We start from the raw sequence: 17779 nt of genomic DNA on the forward strand, positions 1-17779 counted from the left end.
TTGAATATCGGCTTTAAAATAAACAAATGTGCAATGAAGTAATCTGTTCACCTTCACAAAGCACTCAATCAGCCATTACTTGCAGTGTTCACTACATCAATACATTATTGTGGAGACGCCACAACATCTTGTCTCTACCACAATGATCATTGATAAAAGCTGGACATTCTCCGGTTTATGAGGCAAACACTGTTTGAAATCAGGAGACTGTTTATCTCACATTGAATCTCCAATAAATGCATCAGTACCAAAACCAAGCATCGAAAATATGTTTGAGGAGCTACATTATGTAGGCTTAGTGGGCATGGATTGTTTAATGTTTTCAGTTTCAAAATTACAGTCTCAGCCGCGGCCCGTGCAGGTAACAGCGGTGGTGCGGTAGGGCCATGAGGGGAGGATTTCGAGACACGATGCAGAGGGAAAATTAAATAAATAATACATTTTCCCTCTGCATCATCCCTCGAAATCCCCCCAACACAGCCCCACCCCCCACCGCTGTTACCTGCACGGACCGTAATCCAGTGCGGCTCTCCAACAACCTTCAATACTCATTTCACTTAACTCAGGGGCAATTATTTCTTACTCATCGGTGGGGCCCATAACACCGTGAGTCACACACACACACACACACACACCTGAATCAGTGACAAAGAAGGCGAGCTGCTGGTTAGCGGGGTACCTAGAGCTCATTTTGTGTACATTATATACATTTATAGAATTTCTTTACATATGCTAATCTATTATTTGGAAAACTTCACACCAAGGTTCTCCCCTATTTGGTCAATAGATCATCTAGTAGAAGTTAGTTGATGGAGACTAAGACCAGCTTAATCATAGTAATCCTGTAACTTTAGCATTTTATTCTGTATTAACATTTTAATAAAATAAAACCACAAATCGAATTAAAATTTAGATTTCTTATTTATCTACTTCATTTAAGAAAACTGAACTTTACATTATTTTAGACAAGCAAGAATTAAGCATTCATTTAGTACATGAAATTTAGAAATCTTATTACGAAGTTCTGTTATATGAAAATAACAGTCGTACGAGTCTTAATTTGCCTCTCTATTCTCCTCAACACCCCTTTCCCAAAACAACATTTCTGCATTTGATCATCTTTATTGCTCCAAAAATTAAAGTCCAAAAATATGTCAAAGTCTCTAGCACCATGAATTAGTTCAAACCGACAGCATGTCGTCGTGCAAAATAAATCCATGGAGCAAGCTTTTTTCACCCTTTCGAAGAAGCTCTTTTATACCCTTTTTCACTAACTATCAAGCTTAAAATTGAAACTTTTAGGGTCCACAGTTTATTCTGATTGGTCCATTAGAGGGGTGGCTATGATCACCTCATCCCATCCTTGCCCAAACCAGTTTTCCAAAATGCTTAGTCATCCTTAACATGTTCTCATGGCGGTCATCTCCGTTTATGCTTGTCATTCACATTTCGATACGTGATTTGCTATTCTCTTCCATTTAGGGGCCGATTCCGATTTCGGCCGGAAGGGCACCGAATCGGGTTCGGCATTAGTGGATCGGATTCAGAGGCTGAATTTCCGTCCGGTTCGTACACAGGTCCGGACGTCGAAGTACGATGCGAAGAAGCGCGAAATCTCTGTCCGAATCGTTTCCGGGTCCAAACCACTCTGTACGTCTCGGCCGTAAGCTAACCGTGGCGCGCAATGGAGGCAATGGAGGCATATTCCGACCGAGCCAGTACGATGCTCGATTCGGACAGCCAGTTTGAATCGGAGCTTCCGGCTCACAATAGCTCCCGGAGATGGGCTTTGGGGATCCTCTCGGACCCCCTGTTACCCGCAGCCTTACGACTCGGACACAGGGGGAGACCCATGGGTCTCCCCAACACAGACAGGTACTGTGCGGGTGGCAACAACTCGTACCCACTGTAGGAGGCGCACTTGTCCGCAACGTACCCATTAAGTCAATAGGAGCCCATGTATGCATGCATCGTACGATCGGCTCCCATTGACTTCTATGGGAGTCCGACCGAACCGAGTCCGACAGCATACGGCCGCATCGTACTCACACGGTCGGACTACAGGAGCCTTGATCGGTCAGAAAACCCACCGGATGCAGCCCGGTCGGAGTGCTTTCCAACCGAGATTGGAATCGGCCCCTTAGTGGTTCACTTACCACGGTTTTAGAAGCAATCATTCTTTGGCACACTTCTGCACCTTAGGGCAAGCTGACCTTGACATCACTTTGCTTTGTGTGCCAGTCATTCTGCTCACTCTGCTTTTCATTTATACGAAAGCGTAGAGGCTCTTTCTCTGAAGCCAATGTCAACGCCGCAGTCAGCAGCCATTTTCAACAACCAGGCCGCATAGGCCTCAATGAGAACTAGTGCAAAAACAAACACAACAGACGTTGGATTAGAATTATAGTTTTTCTGTTTACCACCCACCATTCTATTATCCCTAATTAGTGATTACCTAGCAAAAGTGTGACATACAGCTTTATTTTACTTACCAAATGCATTTCTTTTTCTCTTGCCACGATGAATACATACGCTCTAATGAAGCATAAACATGCATGCTTATTTGCGTATTATATCACTATATTTATATGACTCGTTCACAATTGTTAGTAAATTAATTTTTGCAAATGGCAATTAGTTTTCCACATGTAATTTAAATGTCTAAGTGCATTTTGTTGATTCATTTTCATGCATCACACCATTAATTCAGTTATTATAATACGAAATTAACTTCACAAGGGGTACACAAACATTCTTTGTCTCTCCCCTGCTCCATCAATTCTTCCCTTTGGTGATTTCATCACCACAAAATCAACCCATTAAATTTCTTCAAATACATGTTTCAGGTTCTTTCTGTTTTTAGACTTTAGTATCTCTCATAATTTGCCCTTTTGAATTCTCAATCTTTTAACTCTTTAAGCTCAATTTCACCCATTTCGCATTCCATTTGTTTTCTTTTTGCTAAATTCTTTCTCAATTTTCTTTCTGCCCTTTTTTCTGCTAAACAGATAAATCCTAATCTTATCATTAATACTATCATTACTATCATTGTTGCTGGTATTGGTATTTTTCCAATTAATGAACTACCTATTTCAGCAAACCAATTCTTTACATTAGAAAAACTCTTACCAAGTTTATCTAAGACACCATCAACCTCCAGTGGGATAATTTCTTTTTGCAATTCAGTAATATTTTTAATATACCTTTGTATATTCTGACTTTTGTCAGGAATATAAGTACAACAATGTTGCACTTTCAATATTTCATAGACTCCTCCTTCTTTTGCCAATAAAATATCAAGAGCAAGTCTATTTTGCATTACCATAGCTCTCATGTCAACCATTTCTGTATTTTCCATTGAAAATCCTCCAGCTGTGCTTGTTGATAAACGATTTACTATTGTTGGCAATTTCCGAATTTTGTTTGCATTGAATGATATACCCACTGCTCGTATCAGTGCACCAAAATATCATTTGCAATTTCTAGAAAACTTTCCATTCTCCTATGTGTTAATGGTTTACCTACCTCATGAATTCCGTTAGTACCTCTATCTACATGAAAAATAAAGGATCTTTTCCCCCTTTAAATCCCCAGCCCCCAATAATTCTGTAAGTGTCTTTGCAATTACTTCCTCCCACAAAATAGTTATCATATTCTGTATTGTCTCTTCGAATGCAAAATGTTCCCCGTTGGCGGAGATCTATTCCCAATGCAACATTAGTATCACCTTTTACAACATTTTCTTCATCAAAATTCAATGAGGGTGGTTTCAATTTACTTGCAGTAGCCTTTCTCTGATAGGCTAATCTTCTATCTTCTGCCATTTCTCAAAAAACCTTATCAGCCTTTTTCAATTTACATGTTAAATTATTTTTGTATGCATATTCTATTGTCAGTTCATCAATTTCTAAGAATAATTCACCAAAAACCTTAACAGGTTTCACTTTGTTCATTCTATTTACTAAAGGAACTTTAGCAAAATTTGTCATCAACATCAGAATAGTAATACTCTAATTTCTCAGTTTGATAAAACAAACTAGCTATAACACTACAAGTCATTCCATACGTCAAAGGAAGGTCATGATAAGTCACACCCTCTGATACAGATGCAGGCAACTGCATACAGACGTAGAAGTCTTGTACATCCATAGTTTCTACATTTTCTTTCAATAATCTAGAAAAAACATTCTTTGAAAAATAATTATTAGAACTATCTTTATGGAATTCTGTTGTATCTACCAGTTCGAAATCATTCTTTGTATCATGTATTTTCTCACTCCTATTATCATCTTTATTTCTATATGAATGTTCAAAACTTGAATGAAATGGAATCAATATTGCTAAAGCAATCCATATAAGCATTAATAAAGCAGTACATATTACACACATTCTACACCATCTGCGTATTATCCCACATTTGGATGTATTTCTTGCAGGCATTTCTTTTTCAAAAAACTTTCTATAATGTCTCTTTATCACTTACAATGTTTCTTTGCCACTTCCCACACAAAATATGTGTCCTTTTAAAATCTGTAAATTCAATTACGTCTTTTCCTTTTATTCCATTTGACCTTTTATTTTTATAAGCAACTTTTTACTTTCTTAATCTCTGAAATCAAATATATTTTTCTTTTTTTTTCTTTGTTTTTGTCTTTTTCACTCACCAGAGTCACTTTGATTTTCTTGATTATTTTTAAGTTCCGGTATGTCAAGTAAAGAAATATATACCCATTCAGGTGACTTATATTTTTGATTTGGTCTCCTTACTCTCTTGGGTCTTTACAAAATTTCTTTATTCGTTTCCTTTTGACCTTCTTGGCCAGATATCTTGTTTATTTTAGTCCTTTAATTTCTGCATTCCAATTATCTCCCTTTTTGGACTTTTTAATCACCGGTTCAATTGTTTCACGTTCAACTTTCCAAGCTCTTTTTCTGGAACTCTTTCTTAGAGTAGTTTCTCCATCACTTTCATCAGACTCAGTTTCAGATTTGTCTTTACTTTCTCATATTTTGAATTTTATTGTTTCTAATTCAGCTTCGGAGTCTTGCTCTTCTCCAGTCAATTCAGTTCTTGTGCAAGGAATCTCTTTGTAACTGATACTTGGAATCTCATCCTCATCGTGAGTTACCTCCTTTTCTCCAGTTTCAAGATCAATATTCCTTCTTTCAGAACTTTTCGTTTGACTTTTAGAATCTCTTCTTTTACCCGTTTTATTCTGTTCTTTTTCAGTGTCCAAACTGGTTTTCTCTTTTTCCGGATGCCGACTTACAGGTCGATCTTCAAGATCTGGAATTTCAATTATTTCAGACTCTGCTTCTGATGCCGAACTTGTATCTGATATTGCCAGATGTCACCTCACAGGTCGATCTTTCTGATCTGGAACTTCGTCTATTGTCTCCTCCGCATCAGAGTCTGAACTAGTCTATACCTCTTGTAATTATTGATTCTCAGGCTCTGGTACTCAAATGGTGTGGCTGGCATGAACCCACCATTTAACACCTGCACATTTCACTGCAGTTATGCTGACCAGAATCACCTGTCTCGGCTTGACCCAGTGAGGAACCAAGCAATTTCTTCTTCTGTGTACTTTTATTCGGACCCAGTCTCCAGGACTTAAATCATGTGTTGGATCCTTTTTTTAGTACGTGCATCAGTTCCAACCTGGTGAAACACCGAATTTATTGTATCAGACAGGCCTTTGCAGTAATACAGTATGATATCATCATTTATGGTTAGAGGTTTGTTGACAGTTCCAAATACATGTCTCATTACTCGTCCCATCAGTATCTCATTTGGACTTAAACCAGTCTTTTTGTCTGGAATGGTTCTTAAGGTCATTACAACAAGTGGCACAGCACCAGACCATTTCAGTCCAGTTGCCAAACACATTTTTCCAAGTCTGTTTTTAATTGTTCTAATAACCTGCTCAACTACCCCAGAAGCATCTGGTCTGTAGGTGCAATGTAATTTCTGTTGAATATCCAGTGTTTCACAAATCAATTGTATCAATTCATTTTGAAAGTGACTCCCTCTGTCTGATTCAGTTGTTACTGGAAATCCGAATCTCGGTATCACTTCCCTTAATAAAAGCTTTGCTACAGTCACTCCATCATTCATCCTGGTAGGGAAGGCCTCGACCCATCTTGAAAATAAGCAGATGATCACTAGGACTTACCTCAGCTTGTTGCATTGAGGCATTTCAATGAAGTCCAATTGCATTTGTGTGAAAGGACCACCCTCCCGTCCTATAGTTCCCATACTCACAACAGTTTTTCTTCCTGGATTCAATTGTTGACAGACCAAACACCGATGGCACAAACTTTCAGCTATTATTCGGAGCTGTGGATTGTACCAAGTTTGTCACCACAGCGTGAGTGTGTTATCACACCCAAGTCCCCACAAGGATAGTAACACAAACCCCCACACACACACACACACACCTGAATCGGTGACAAAGAAGGCGAGCTGCTGGTTAGCGGGGTACCTAGAGCTCATATTTTGTATATGATATACATTTATAGAATTTCTTTACTATTATTTAGAAAAATCTACAAAGGTACTCCACTATTTGGTCAATAGATCATCTAGTCGAAGTTAGTTGATGGAGACTAAGACCAGCTTAATCATAGTAATCCTATAACTTTAGCATTTTATTCTGTATTGACATTTAAAAAAAATAAAACCACAACTCGAGTTTAAATTAAAAATTTAAATTTATCTACTTCATTTAAGAAAACTGAACTTTATTCTAGACAAGCAAGAATTAAGCATTTATTTAGTACATGTTAAAAAAAATGAAATTTAGAAATCATATTACCAAGTTCTGTAATATGAAAATAACAGAGTCGCACGAGTCTCAATCTGCCTCTCTATTCTCCTCAGCGCCTCTTTTCCAAAACAAAATTTCTGCATTCGATCATCTTCATTGCTCCAAAAATTAAAGTCCAAAAATATTTCAAAGTCTCTAGCACCATAAATTAGTTCAAACCGACAGCATGTCGTGGTGCAAAATAAATCAAAAGAGGAAGCTTTTTTCACCTTTCGTAGAAGCTCTTTTATACCCTTGTTCACTAACTATCTAGCTTAAAATTGAAACTTTTAGGGTCCACAGTTTATTTTGATTGGTCCATTACAGGGGTGACTATGATCACCTCATCCCATTCTTGCCCAAACCAGTTTTCCAAGATGTGTAGTCATCCTTAACATTTTCTCATGGCATTCATCTCTGTTTATGCTTGTCATTCACTTTTCGATACATGATTTGCTATTCACTTCCATTCAGTGGTTCTGTTCCCACAGTCGCAAACATCCACTGGCACACTTCCGCGCCCTAGGCCAAGCTGACCTTGACATCACTTCGCTTTGTGTACCAGTCATTCTGCTCACTCGGCTTTTCATTTTTGTGCATGCGTAGAGGCTTTTTCTCTCAAGCCGATGTCAACGCCATAGTCATCAGCCATTTTCAACAACCAGGCCGCATAGGTCCTCAATGAGAACTAGTGCAAAAACAAACACAACAGACTTTAGATTTAGAATTATAGTTTTTCTGTTTACCACCCACCATTCTATTATACCTAATTAGTGATTACCTAGCAAAAGCGTGACATATAGCTTTATTTTACTTACCAAATGCATTTCTGTTTCTCTTGCCTCGATGAATACATACACTCTAATGAAGCATAAACATACATGCTTATTTGCGTATTATAGCACTATATTAATATGACTCGTTCACAATTGTTAGTATATTAATTTTGCAAATGGCAAGCAGTTTCCCACGTGTAATTTAAATGTCTAAGTGCATTTTGTTGATTAATATTCATGCATCACACCATTAATTCAGTTATTGTTATACGAAATTAACTTCACAAGGGGTACACAAAATTGTTTGTCTCTCCACTGCTCCATCAACCGCAGCTGGGAGTTACACTCCTAAAATAACCCTTGCTTACACCCTTGGTAGCTTTGCACGAGCAGTCAGGCTTATCTCAGAGGCAGTGCCTAAAGCATTTACACATAACCAACAGTAATACAGTAAAAACACTACAAAAGTACGCCACACCAGTTTAGAAAAATAACCAATATTTTTATATATCCAAAACAAGACTAAAACGATAAGAATCCAACATACCGTACTTAAAATGTTATACTTTGCAAGATATTCTTAAAATTGCAGAAATACCTCAAAAACACAGTTTGTACGAGTCGGTAGCTCCGTCCGGGGCTACCTCGATGCTGAAACACCAGTGTCTAACTCTTTCATCCGACCATGTCGGTACGGGCCAGTGAAAGCGTGGACAGACTAGTGAACAGTACCTTTATTGTTGCGGTTGGCGCATTGATGCGAGCAGTTATGGCAACCGTCGCAGTTGTGTTGCAAAATGAAAGATGTGCAGTGTGCAGTGCCCTCACGAAGCGGTGCAGGCAGTGGCTCGGTGACGATCGTCCAGAATGCGTTGGTGAGACCAACCAAGGCTTATGGTGCAGGGTGAGGCAGTGCTCGATGCGGTGCTGGCAGGTTACAGTGAAAGTGACAGTGTCAGTTAGTAGGACCTGGCGTCGGTTGGCCCAAACTGCTGTGAGGGACGATGCGGTCACAAGTGTCGAAGTGAGTAGCAACAACGGCGTCAGTGAGACCAGAATGGTAAAGTGAGGTGAGGTGGTGCGGAATATGGTGCCAAGAGGTCATGCTGCAAGCAGCAGCTCGGTGAGACTAGGGCTGCGGTGCGAGATGCGGACAGTACCTTCTGTGGTGCCGTTAAGACACAGAGCCAGAGTTGGTGACGGAGTCCGTTGTATTTCCCATCTCTATGGCAACTGAAGTATCGGTTCCAGAAGCGGTATACAGAGGTTGGTGAAATCTTTTCAATCCCTGAGACTTCAGAACAGGAAGCAAGCTCTATTTCAGGCCATTGGAGATACTCAGCGCAAGTAAAGAAGGTTCAGTCCAGTCCTGTCACTGCCCAAGGCAGAAGCATCAACTTCAGGCCAACCCAACCAAGCAACAACACAGCAAAGGGGCAGTACTCCTTCTGGCAGCTTTTCCAGCTATTCTTCTTGGCAGGTTCCTTGATTCCAGCGAGTTCTAACGCTCTGGGTTCTGGGCCCCAATATTTATACTCAAACTCCCTTTGTTCTCTCAGGCAGAGAGTGTCTGTGCTTAGTTCAAACCAATTTGGTCCTCTGTGGCCCAGCTTCTCAGCAGGAGGTGGAGACAGCATTGTCCAAGGCAGACAGGGCCTATTCAGGTGCAAGGGAAATCTTCTCCCCCCACTCTAAATGCCGACCAGGCCTATTCAGGTGCTAGTGAAACCTCCTCCCACTACTCTGAAAGCAGGTCAGGCCTATTCAGGTGCCAGTGAAAACTCCTCCCACTGCTCTGAATGCAGCTCAGGTCTATTCAGCTCAGCCCTGACTCATTCAAGAAAGGAAAGGCACACATTAACCCCCATGGTGGCTGTCTGAGAGAATGTGCATCCCCAGCCCCTGTCGCTACAAACCCAGGCAGTCGATACACAGACCAGCAGAGGCATATAGAATGGCTAACTAGAAAATACCTACTTTCGAAAAGTGGTATTTTTAATCACAGAACATAAAAATCATCTTTATTAAAACATGCATGTTTACATTCTGAGTTCGGGCATACTAAACTTTACTTTCCTATCTTGTCCCAATGGAAAGTTATATTTATAAGATGTTATAAATAAAAGTCCCATTCTATCCGATGGGACAGATAGCCTTTCCGTAGTGGAAAACTAAATGCACTGTAATTCACTACCAGGACATGCCACACACACCAGTACATGGTGTGTGTGGCATGTACAGGCCCTACCTTTAACAGACACAGCACCCTGGCCACAGGGATACCTTAGGCCTACCTTAGGGGTGACCTGGCAGATGAGGGTTGAAAGCCCAAAACCAGGCCTAGGATGCTTGTTTCCAGTGCAACGAGGACCTGGCCTAGCAGTTCCGGCTGGACTGTTTCCATTGAACACAGGGTCAAGACTGATTTGCATATGGCTGGGTCCAAACTGGAATGACATGGTGAGCAAAAAAACTATGGATTTAGGCCCAGATCTCTGTACTGGGATGCATATATTTCAATTCAAAACAAAAGGTGCTACAAGGGATTTGTTTTTAAATTGTTCGGTCTAAGTTCTGAGTTGTACCATAGTAACCCACTCAACAGTATCCACAGGATAACAATATTATTGTAAATGAATAAATGAATTAGTGGAAGGTCAGAAGAAAAACAGAGCAGAGGAGTTTATATTTCAAAGAAAAATCTTTACTGAAAACAAGTTGTGGGAGATAAATATACAAATTAATTTTAGCAAGAAATCATGAACAAAGATTGACAAAAATGTATCTATGGTTCATGACTTAACACATCAGCTCCTTATTAATGAAGGAAAGACAACCCAAAATGATCAATTAAATGTGGTTGTGAGTTCGTGTTGTGAAACAACATTAGAGGAGTTGATGGAATGTCGACGTTTCTGTCTCGGTTGCTGATGTCAAGAAGACCATCATCAGGACGATGACTATTCAATTGCTGAAGCAAAGACTCCCTTGGGGTGTGAAAGGTTAGGCCTCCTTTAGTTGGCCGTCAAAAATCTTGATAGCTTCAATTAAGTTCTTGAAAATAAATGCAAACAGCCTCAGTTGGTTGCGCTAGGTGAGTTGAAACACCAAGGGTGTAGGACGTTGTTCAAATCTGTGCGTTCTCTTGTAATTGAAGAAAAGAGGTGCAAGCCGCCTCAATTGGTTGCTCTAGACGAGTTAAAACACCAAGTGTGTAGGACGCTGTTCGAATCTGTGCGTTCTTTTAAAACGGGGTCGGTCGGCAAAGCAGCGTATCGTGGCTCAATGGTCAGTCGGGATGCATATATAACATTGTTCTGCATTCTGTCCATCAATTGTTCTTTTTGCATTTGTCACCCCGAGTGGGACGGGTATGCCCAGACGAGGGTCCCGTGCTCTCCATGCCACTGGAGTCAAGCTATCATGGCTCATGAGGGCTGAAAGCCCGAAACCGGTCCTACAGGGTGAAGACTGATTTGCATATGGCTGGGTCCTAACTCGAATTGCATGGTTAGCAAAAAAACAATGAATTTAGGCCCAGATCTCTGTACTGGGGTGAATGTATGACATTGTTCTGCATTGTGTCCATCAATTGCTCTTTTTGTATTTTGAATTTGAATTTAAAAACATTTATTCAGCGCACTTTTACCCAGCGGTTTCATGACGCTATGTGTGATGCAGTGGACGACAGCAGCTGGAAGAGGTTAGGCAGTGTAAGCTTGCACAAATAGGAAGGTTTTGAGATCCTTCCGAAAGTGTAGATAAGAAGGCGATGTGCGGAGGGCAGCAGGAAGGGAGTTCCAGAAAACTGGAGCAAGAACAGCGAACTTCGCTCCACCAGCCCTCTGTTTTTTAAAACGGTGGTAGCTAGACGAGCCATATGAGTGGAGCGAAGTTCTCTGCCTGGAAGGTAGGGTTCGATAGCAGAGCATATGAACTCGTTGGCAGTACCCGACCTAGCCTGGAAAGTGAGGCAGCCAAGTTTGAAAAGGGCGCGCTCTCTCACCGGAAGCCAATGTAGTGCTTTGAGCAGTGGAGTGGCCCGATGGTATTTAGGTAGGCCGTGAATCAGGCGGGCAGCCTGGTTCTGTACCAGCTGCAGGCGGTGGATCGCATAGGCAGGAGCCCCATTATAGATTATGTTGCCATAATCAATGCGAGATAGTACCATGGCCAGCACGATGATTTTTAAAGCAGAGGGGGAAAAGAAACGGGAGACTTTCCTAATTATTCTGAGGGAAAAAAAACAAGAAGAGACCACTGAACCGACTTGTGAATGAACAGAAAGTTGTGAGTTTAAGAGGATCCCAAGAGTTTTAACTTTAGGTACAGGGAGTGGAGGGACACCAAGTGACGGGGGCCAAAAGGAGGGGGACCACGGACTGCAACCACCTCCGGTCAAGACCAGCTCGGTCTTGTCCGGGTTGAGTTTGAGGTGGTTGCAGTTCATCCAGTCATGACTGTCTGGACATTCTGGGCGGATGAAGATGAGTGGGAAAGGTTAAAGATTAGCTGGAGGTCATCGGCGTAATTAAACACTGTGACCTCCAGCTGCTGTAACATAAAAATAAGGGGGTAAATGTATAAATTAAACAAAAGAGGGGAAAGTGATGAGCCCTGAGGGACCCCGCACTCTACCTTGCAGGAGGCCGCGGCGAAGCCAGCCAGATGGACCGCTTGAGCTCCCCCGGCTAGGAAGGACTCGAGCCAGGAGAAGGCCAAGCCCTCTATGCCCGCCGCCCTGACACGGTTGAGGAGGATGGAGTGGTCCACCGTGTCAAAAGCGGCGGACAGGTCCAGGAGGATCAGGTCTTGCGGAAGGTTGATGTCAATACCTTCACGCAGCTTGTCCATTACTGAAATCACCACCTTCTCCGTAGAGTGTAGGGGACGGAAATCGGCTTGACAGGGGGAGAGGCAGTGATTTGCCTCTACATGGGTGCTCAGAGTGGTCGTGACATGGGTTTCGAGAACTTTTGCTAAGTAGGGCAGGAGGGAGATAGGGCGGTAGTTAAAGGGGGAAGATGGGTCGGCGTCAGGTTTTTTTATGATTGGAATGACAACCGCTGATTTATGTGGGCTGGGGACAGGGCAGTGTGTAAGCGAGTCGTTAAGAAGGGTCAGGGGCGGGGTGGGGCAAGCTAAATAGATTTCCCTAAGGATGTGGGCTGGGGCAAAATCCAGGGGGGAACCTGATTTAACCCGATGAAGCAGCGGGAGAAGTGTGTCATTGGTTAACAGCGGAATAGTGGTCAATTTAAGGGTCGTGGGGGGTGGGGAGGGATTGACAAATGTAGGGGAGGGCGGGGGGATGTTGTGTTTAATTTTTGCAACTTTGTCAATGAAGAACTCGTTGAGCGAGTTGCAGAGGGACTGGGAAGGGGGGATGGTGGCCGTAGCTCTGCTGGATGATGCCAGTTCGTGGACAGTAGAGAAGATTTCCTTCGAGTGGGACTCTGCTGCCATTATCCTGCTCGTATAAAACTCAGTTTTGGCCTCGAGAATGCCCTTTTTGTAGATTTGTAGAACGGACAGATAGATTGTCTTTTGCGCGGGGCTGTAAGTTCTTCTCCAAGCTCGCTCGGCCCTCCTTGCAGCTAATTTCTTTTCTTTTAGGTCTGGGGTAAACCACCGATTGGCTGCTTGGGCCCGCTTGACTGTAAGCCGCCTTAGGGGAGCGAATTCGTCACCCGCCAGGGTCAGCCAGTTGTTAATAGCGGCCAGCTGGGAAGTAGCTGCAAGGCCTGAAAGGTCAGGGCTGGTTTTGGCCAAGGTCGAGCAGAGAGAAGGCATGTCGGTTTTGCCCCATTTCCTGACCCAAGTGTTCTTGGGGAGCTGGGGTTTGACTATAGGGGCTAGAGCAAGGGAAAAGGTGATAATGGAATGATCTGACCAGGAGCACAGGGATATTGTAGGGGATGTGGACGGGACATTCAATGCCCAGATTTGGTCTAGCGTGTGGCCATGTGTGTGGGTGGAACTGTAAATGAGCGATGAGAAGTTCAAACTGATCATGAGGTTGGTGAACTCTTTGGATTGGGGGCTCTCGGCAGGGTCATTGGGCCAAAAGTTGAGGTCCCCTAGGACTAGTACTGATGAGTTGTTAATCACCAGGGTAGCCAGAAGGGTCTGAATGCTTGAGAGGAAAGAAGGAGTAGGTTGGGGAGGACGGTAAATTAGAACAAAAGTGAGGGGTGCCTGGTGAGAGGTCAAACGGGCTACAAGGTAGTCTACGTCAGGGATAGGAGGGGAAGGGAGAATCTGAAAACTGTCCGGAGTGGGGTGGGGTGTATGCCCAGACATGGGTCCCATGCTCTCCATGCCACTGGAGTGAAGCTATCCTGGCTGTTGAGGTTTGAAAGTCCAAAACCAGGCCTAGGATGCTTGTTTGCAGTTCAGGGAGGACCTGGATTGATAGTTTGGGCTGGACTGTTCCCATATGGCGCAGTGTCAAGAGTGATTTGCATATGGCTGGGTCCAAACTGGAATAGCATGGTGAGCAAAAAAACCATGAATTTAAGCCCAAATCTCTGAACTGGGGTGAATGCATGACATTGTCCTGCATTCTGTCCATCAATTGTCCTTTTTACATTTGTCACCCCCGAGAGGGACGGGTATGCCCAGACTAAGGTCCCTTGCTCTCCATGCCACTGGAGGCAAGCTATCCTGCCTGATGAGGGTTCAAAGCCCGAAATGAGGACTAGGATGCTTGTTTCCAGTCCAGGGAGGACATGGACATATAGATTGGGCTGGACTGTTCCCATGTGGCGCAGTGTCAGGAGTGATTTGCATATGGCTGGGTCCAAACTGGAATGACAAGGTGAGCAACAAAAACTATGGATTTCGGCCCAGATCTCTGTACTGGGGTGAATGTATAACATTGCTCTGCATTCTGTCCATCAATTGTTCTTTTTCCATTTGTCACCCCGAGTAGGACAGGTAAGCCCAGACGTGGGTCTTGTGCTCTCCATGCCACTGGAGTCAAGCTAACCTGGCTCATGAGGGCTGAAAGCCCGAAACCGGTCCTAGGATGCTTGTTTCCAGTCCAGGGAGAACATGGCCTGGCAGTTACTTGCTGGACTGTTCCCAATGGGGGCAGGGTCAAGACTGATTTGCATATGGCTGGGTCCAAACTGGAATGGTGAGCAAAAAAATGATGGATTTAGGCCCAGATTTCTGTACTGGGGTGAATGTGTGACATTGTTCTGCATTCTGTCCATCAAATATTCTTTGTGCATTTTTCACCCTGAGTGAGACTGGTATGCCCAGACGTTGTTCCCTTGCTCTCCTTGCCACTAAAGTCAAGCTATCCTGGTTGATGAGGGCTGAAAGCCCAAAACCGGCCCTAGAATGCTTGTTTCCAGTGCAAGGAGGAACTGGCCTGGCAGTTTGGGCTGGACTTTTTCCCATTGGACACAGGGTCAAGACTGATCTGCATATGGCTGGGTCCAAACTGGAATGACATGGTGAGCAAAAAAACTATGGATTTCGGCCGAGATCACTGTACTGGGGTGAATGTATAACATTGTCCTGCATTCTGTCCATCAATTGTCCTTTTTGCATTTGTCACCCCGATTGGGACGGGTATGCCCAGATTTGGCACCCGTGCTCTCCATGCCACTGGAGTCAAGCTATACTGGCTGATGAGGGTTTAAAGCCCGACGCCAGGCCTAGGATAATTGTTTCCAGTCCAGGGAGGACCTGGACTGATAGTTTGGGCTGGACTGTTGCCATGAGGCACAGTGTCAAGAGTGATTTGCATATGGCTGGGTCCAAACTGGAATGGCATGGTGAGCAAAAAAACACTATGCATTTAGGCCCAAATCTCTGTATTGGGGTGAATGTATAACATTGTTCTTCATTCTGTCCATCAATTGTTCCTTTTGCATTTGTCACCCCGAGAGGGACGGGTATGCCCAGACGTGGGTCTTGTGCTCGCCATGCCACTCGAGACAAGCTATCCTAGCTGATGACGGCTGAAAGCCCGAAATCGGTCCTAGGATGCTTGTTTCCGGTCCAGGGAGGAACTTGCCTGGCAGTTCTGGCTGGACTGTTCCCATTTGACACAGGGTCAAGACTGATTTGTATATAGCTGGGTCCTCATTGGAATTGCATGGTTAGTAAAAAAACAATGAATTTAGGCCCAGATCTCTGTACTGGGGTGAAGGTATGACATTGTTCTGCCTGGCGCCATCAATTGTTCTTTTTGTATTTGTCACCCCGAGCGAGGTGGCTATGCCCAGACTTGGGTCCCGTGCTCTCCATGCCACTGGAGTGAAGCTATCCTGGCTGTTGAGGGTTGAAAGCCCAAAACCGGTCTTAGGACGCTTGTTTCCAGTCCAGTTAGGACCTGGCCTGGCAGTTCGGGCTGGACTTTTCCCATTGGGCGCAGGGTCAAGACTGATTTGCATATGGCTGGGTCCAAACCGGAATGGCAAGCAAAAAAACGATGGATTTAGGCCCAGATCTCTTTACTGGGGTGAATGTATGACATTGTTCTGCATTCTGTCCATCAATAGTTCTTTGTGCATTTGTCACCCCGAGTGGGACGGGTATGCCCAGACGTGGGTCCCTTGCTCTCCATGCCACTGGAGTCGAGCTATCCTGGCTGATGAGGGCTGAAAGCCCAAAACCGGTCCTAGGATGCTTGTTTCCAGTCCAAGGAGGACCTTGCCTGGCAGATCGGGCTGGACTGTTCCCATTGGCCACAGGTTCAAGACTGATTTGCATATGGCTGGGTCCAAACTGGAATGATATGGTGAGCAAAAAAACTATGGATTTAGGCCCAGATCTCTGTGTCACGATTCCGAAAACCTCAGGATCAGGGTGATGCCAAAAGGGGTCCACCTCCTGATTTCCCCACACTCTGACTGCACATATAACACAGAGCGTAAAGGTAATCAAGCGAGGGATAAATCAGGGAAGGTAAGGAAAGGGTCTGGAACGGATGGGATAGCTGAAACGACAAGAAAGAGAAGATTATCGCATCAATCCTAACTACTCTCATTCAAGTCTCGCTAGTAGAATGGTACATACCAATATATCAGGAGGGGGACCTCTTTCCTCTAAAACCATAGATACTTCTCTATACCAGAGGACTCCCTGTGAAGAAACCACTTGTCAATAAAGATTCAACAGTTAGCAGCACAACACAAAAGGCCTAGCATTCCCCATACATACCATATATGCTTCCCTTGATTAGCAAATAGTTTTTCTCCAGTAACCCAGTTGAATATATGTAGTGATGCGGCCGTAGAACCAAAAGCAAGAATTTCAAAGTCGTGAGTTTATACTTCAAGAGCACTTCCAGTTCAGTTCAGGTCAAAAGAGTTCAATTTAGTATTCCTAGCTGGGCCCAACTAATAATGGAATACTAACAAAAAATAAACCAAGCAATTCTTCCTCGTTCGAGGCTTACCAGTTCCCGGTTGTGGGGATTGTTCAAAGCAGCATCCGAGGCTTATTACCAATCCACTCTTTAATCGGATATTTCATTAAAACAGGTTGCACGATTCTTTCCTTTTCTAACAACCCAAACACTACAGTGCCAGATACTATTGCCTCGCGGAATACCCTTGCGATAAATCACAGCACTGTCAGGGATAGGAAGCACTCTCCAGTCTTCCCGGATAATTGGCAACACAAATCAGCGTCCTTGCAGCGAACCCACAGGCGCTGGAATTCTTCCCTCGCGGCAGCCGCTCGCGACCGGGAAACCTTGCTGTAAGCACACAATCCTTTTCTCAGCCGCCGTTACACCAACCCGGCGTCTACTTTTGGAACAGGGACACACGTCTCTCCCTGCGCGGCAGCCGCTCGCGACCAGGTAGAGAAACGGAGGAAAAGCCTTCCCTCCTTTCGACTTGGCAGATGCGAGAGGACCTCGCCAAGCAGTCTTGCCAAATTACAAATCCAAATCCTGGAACAAGCTCCCAACACCGGGAACGCGACCAAACTCTCTTCAAACACAATTCCAAGGAGTAATCATTTACAGCGCCATCTAGTGGTCATCACAATATATAGCCTCTGTTACATTTTATCATTATGGGATTTGTAGTCCTGCAGGCGCAATTACTCGAATCCTGACAGTATGCCCTCCTCAACGGCGCCTTCTAGCACCAGGCTTCCCCGGATTCTGGGCATAGAACCGTCGAACTGCCAGAGGGGCATGTACTTCATTACAGGGTTCCCAGG

At 43.8% G+C, this 17779-nt stretch overlaps 1 protein-coding gene across 1 annotated transcript in view; it reads left to right on the forward strand.

Moving 5' to 3' along the window:
- The window catches only part of HFM1 (helicase for meiosis 1), a 2890879-nt gene that overhangs the window by 2029624 nt on the left and 843476 nt on the right, over positions 1 to 17779 (forward strand). The window lies entirely within an intron of this gene.

The sequence above is a fragment of the Lissotriton vulgaris genome, chromosome 1_1, assembly GCF_964263255.1.
Source record: "Lissotriton vulgaris chromosome 1_1, aLisVul1.2, whole genome shotgun sequence".
NCBI lineage: Eukaryota > Metazoa > Chordata > Amphibia > Caudata > Salamandridae > Lissotriton > Lissotriton vulgaris.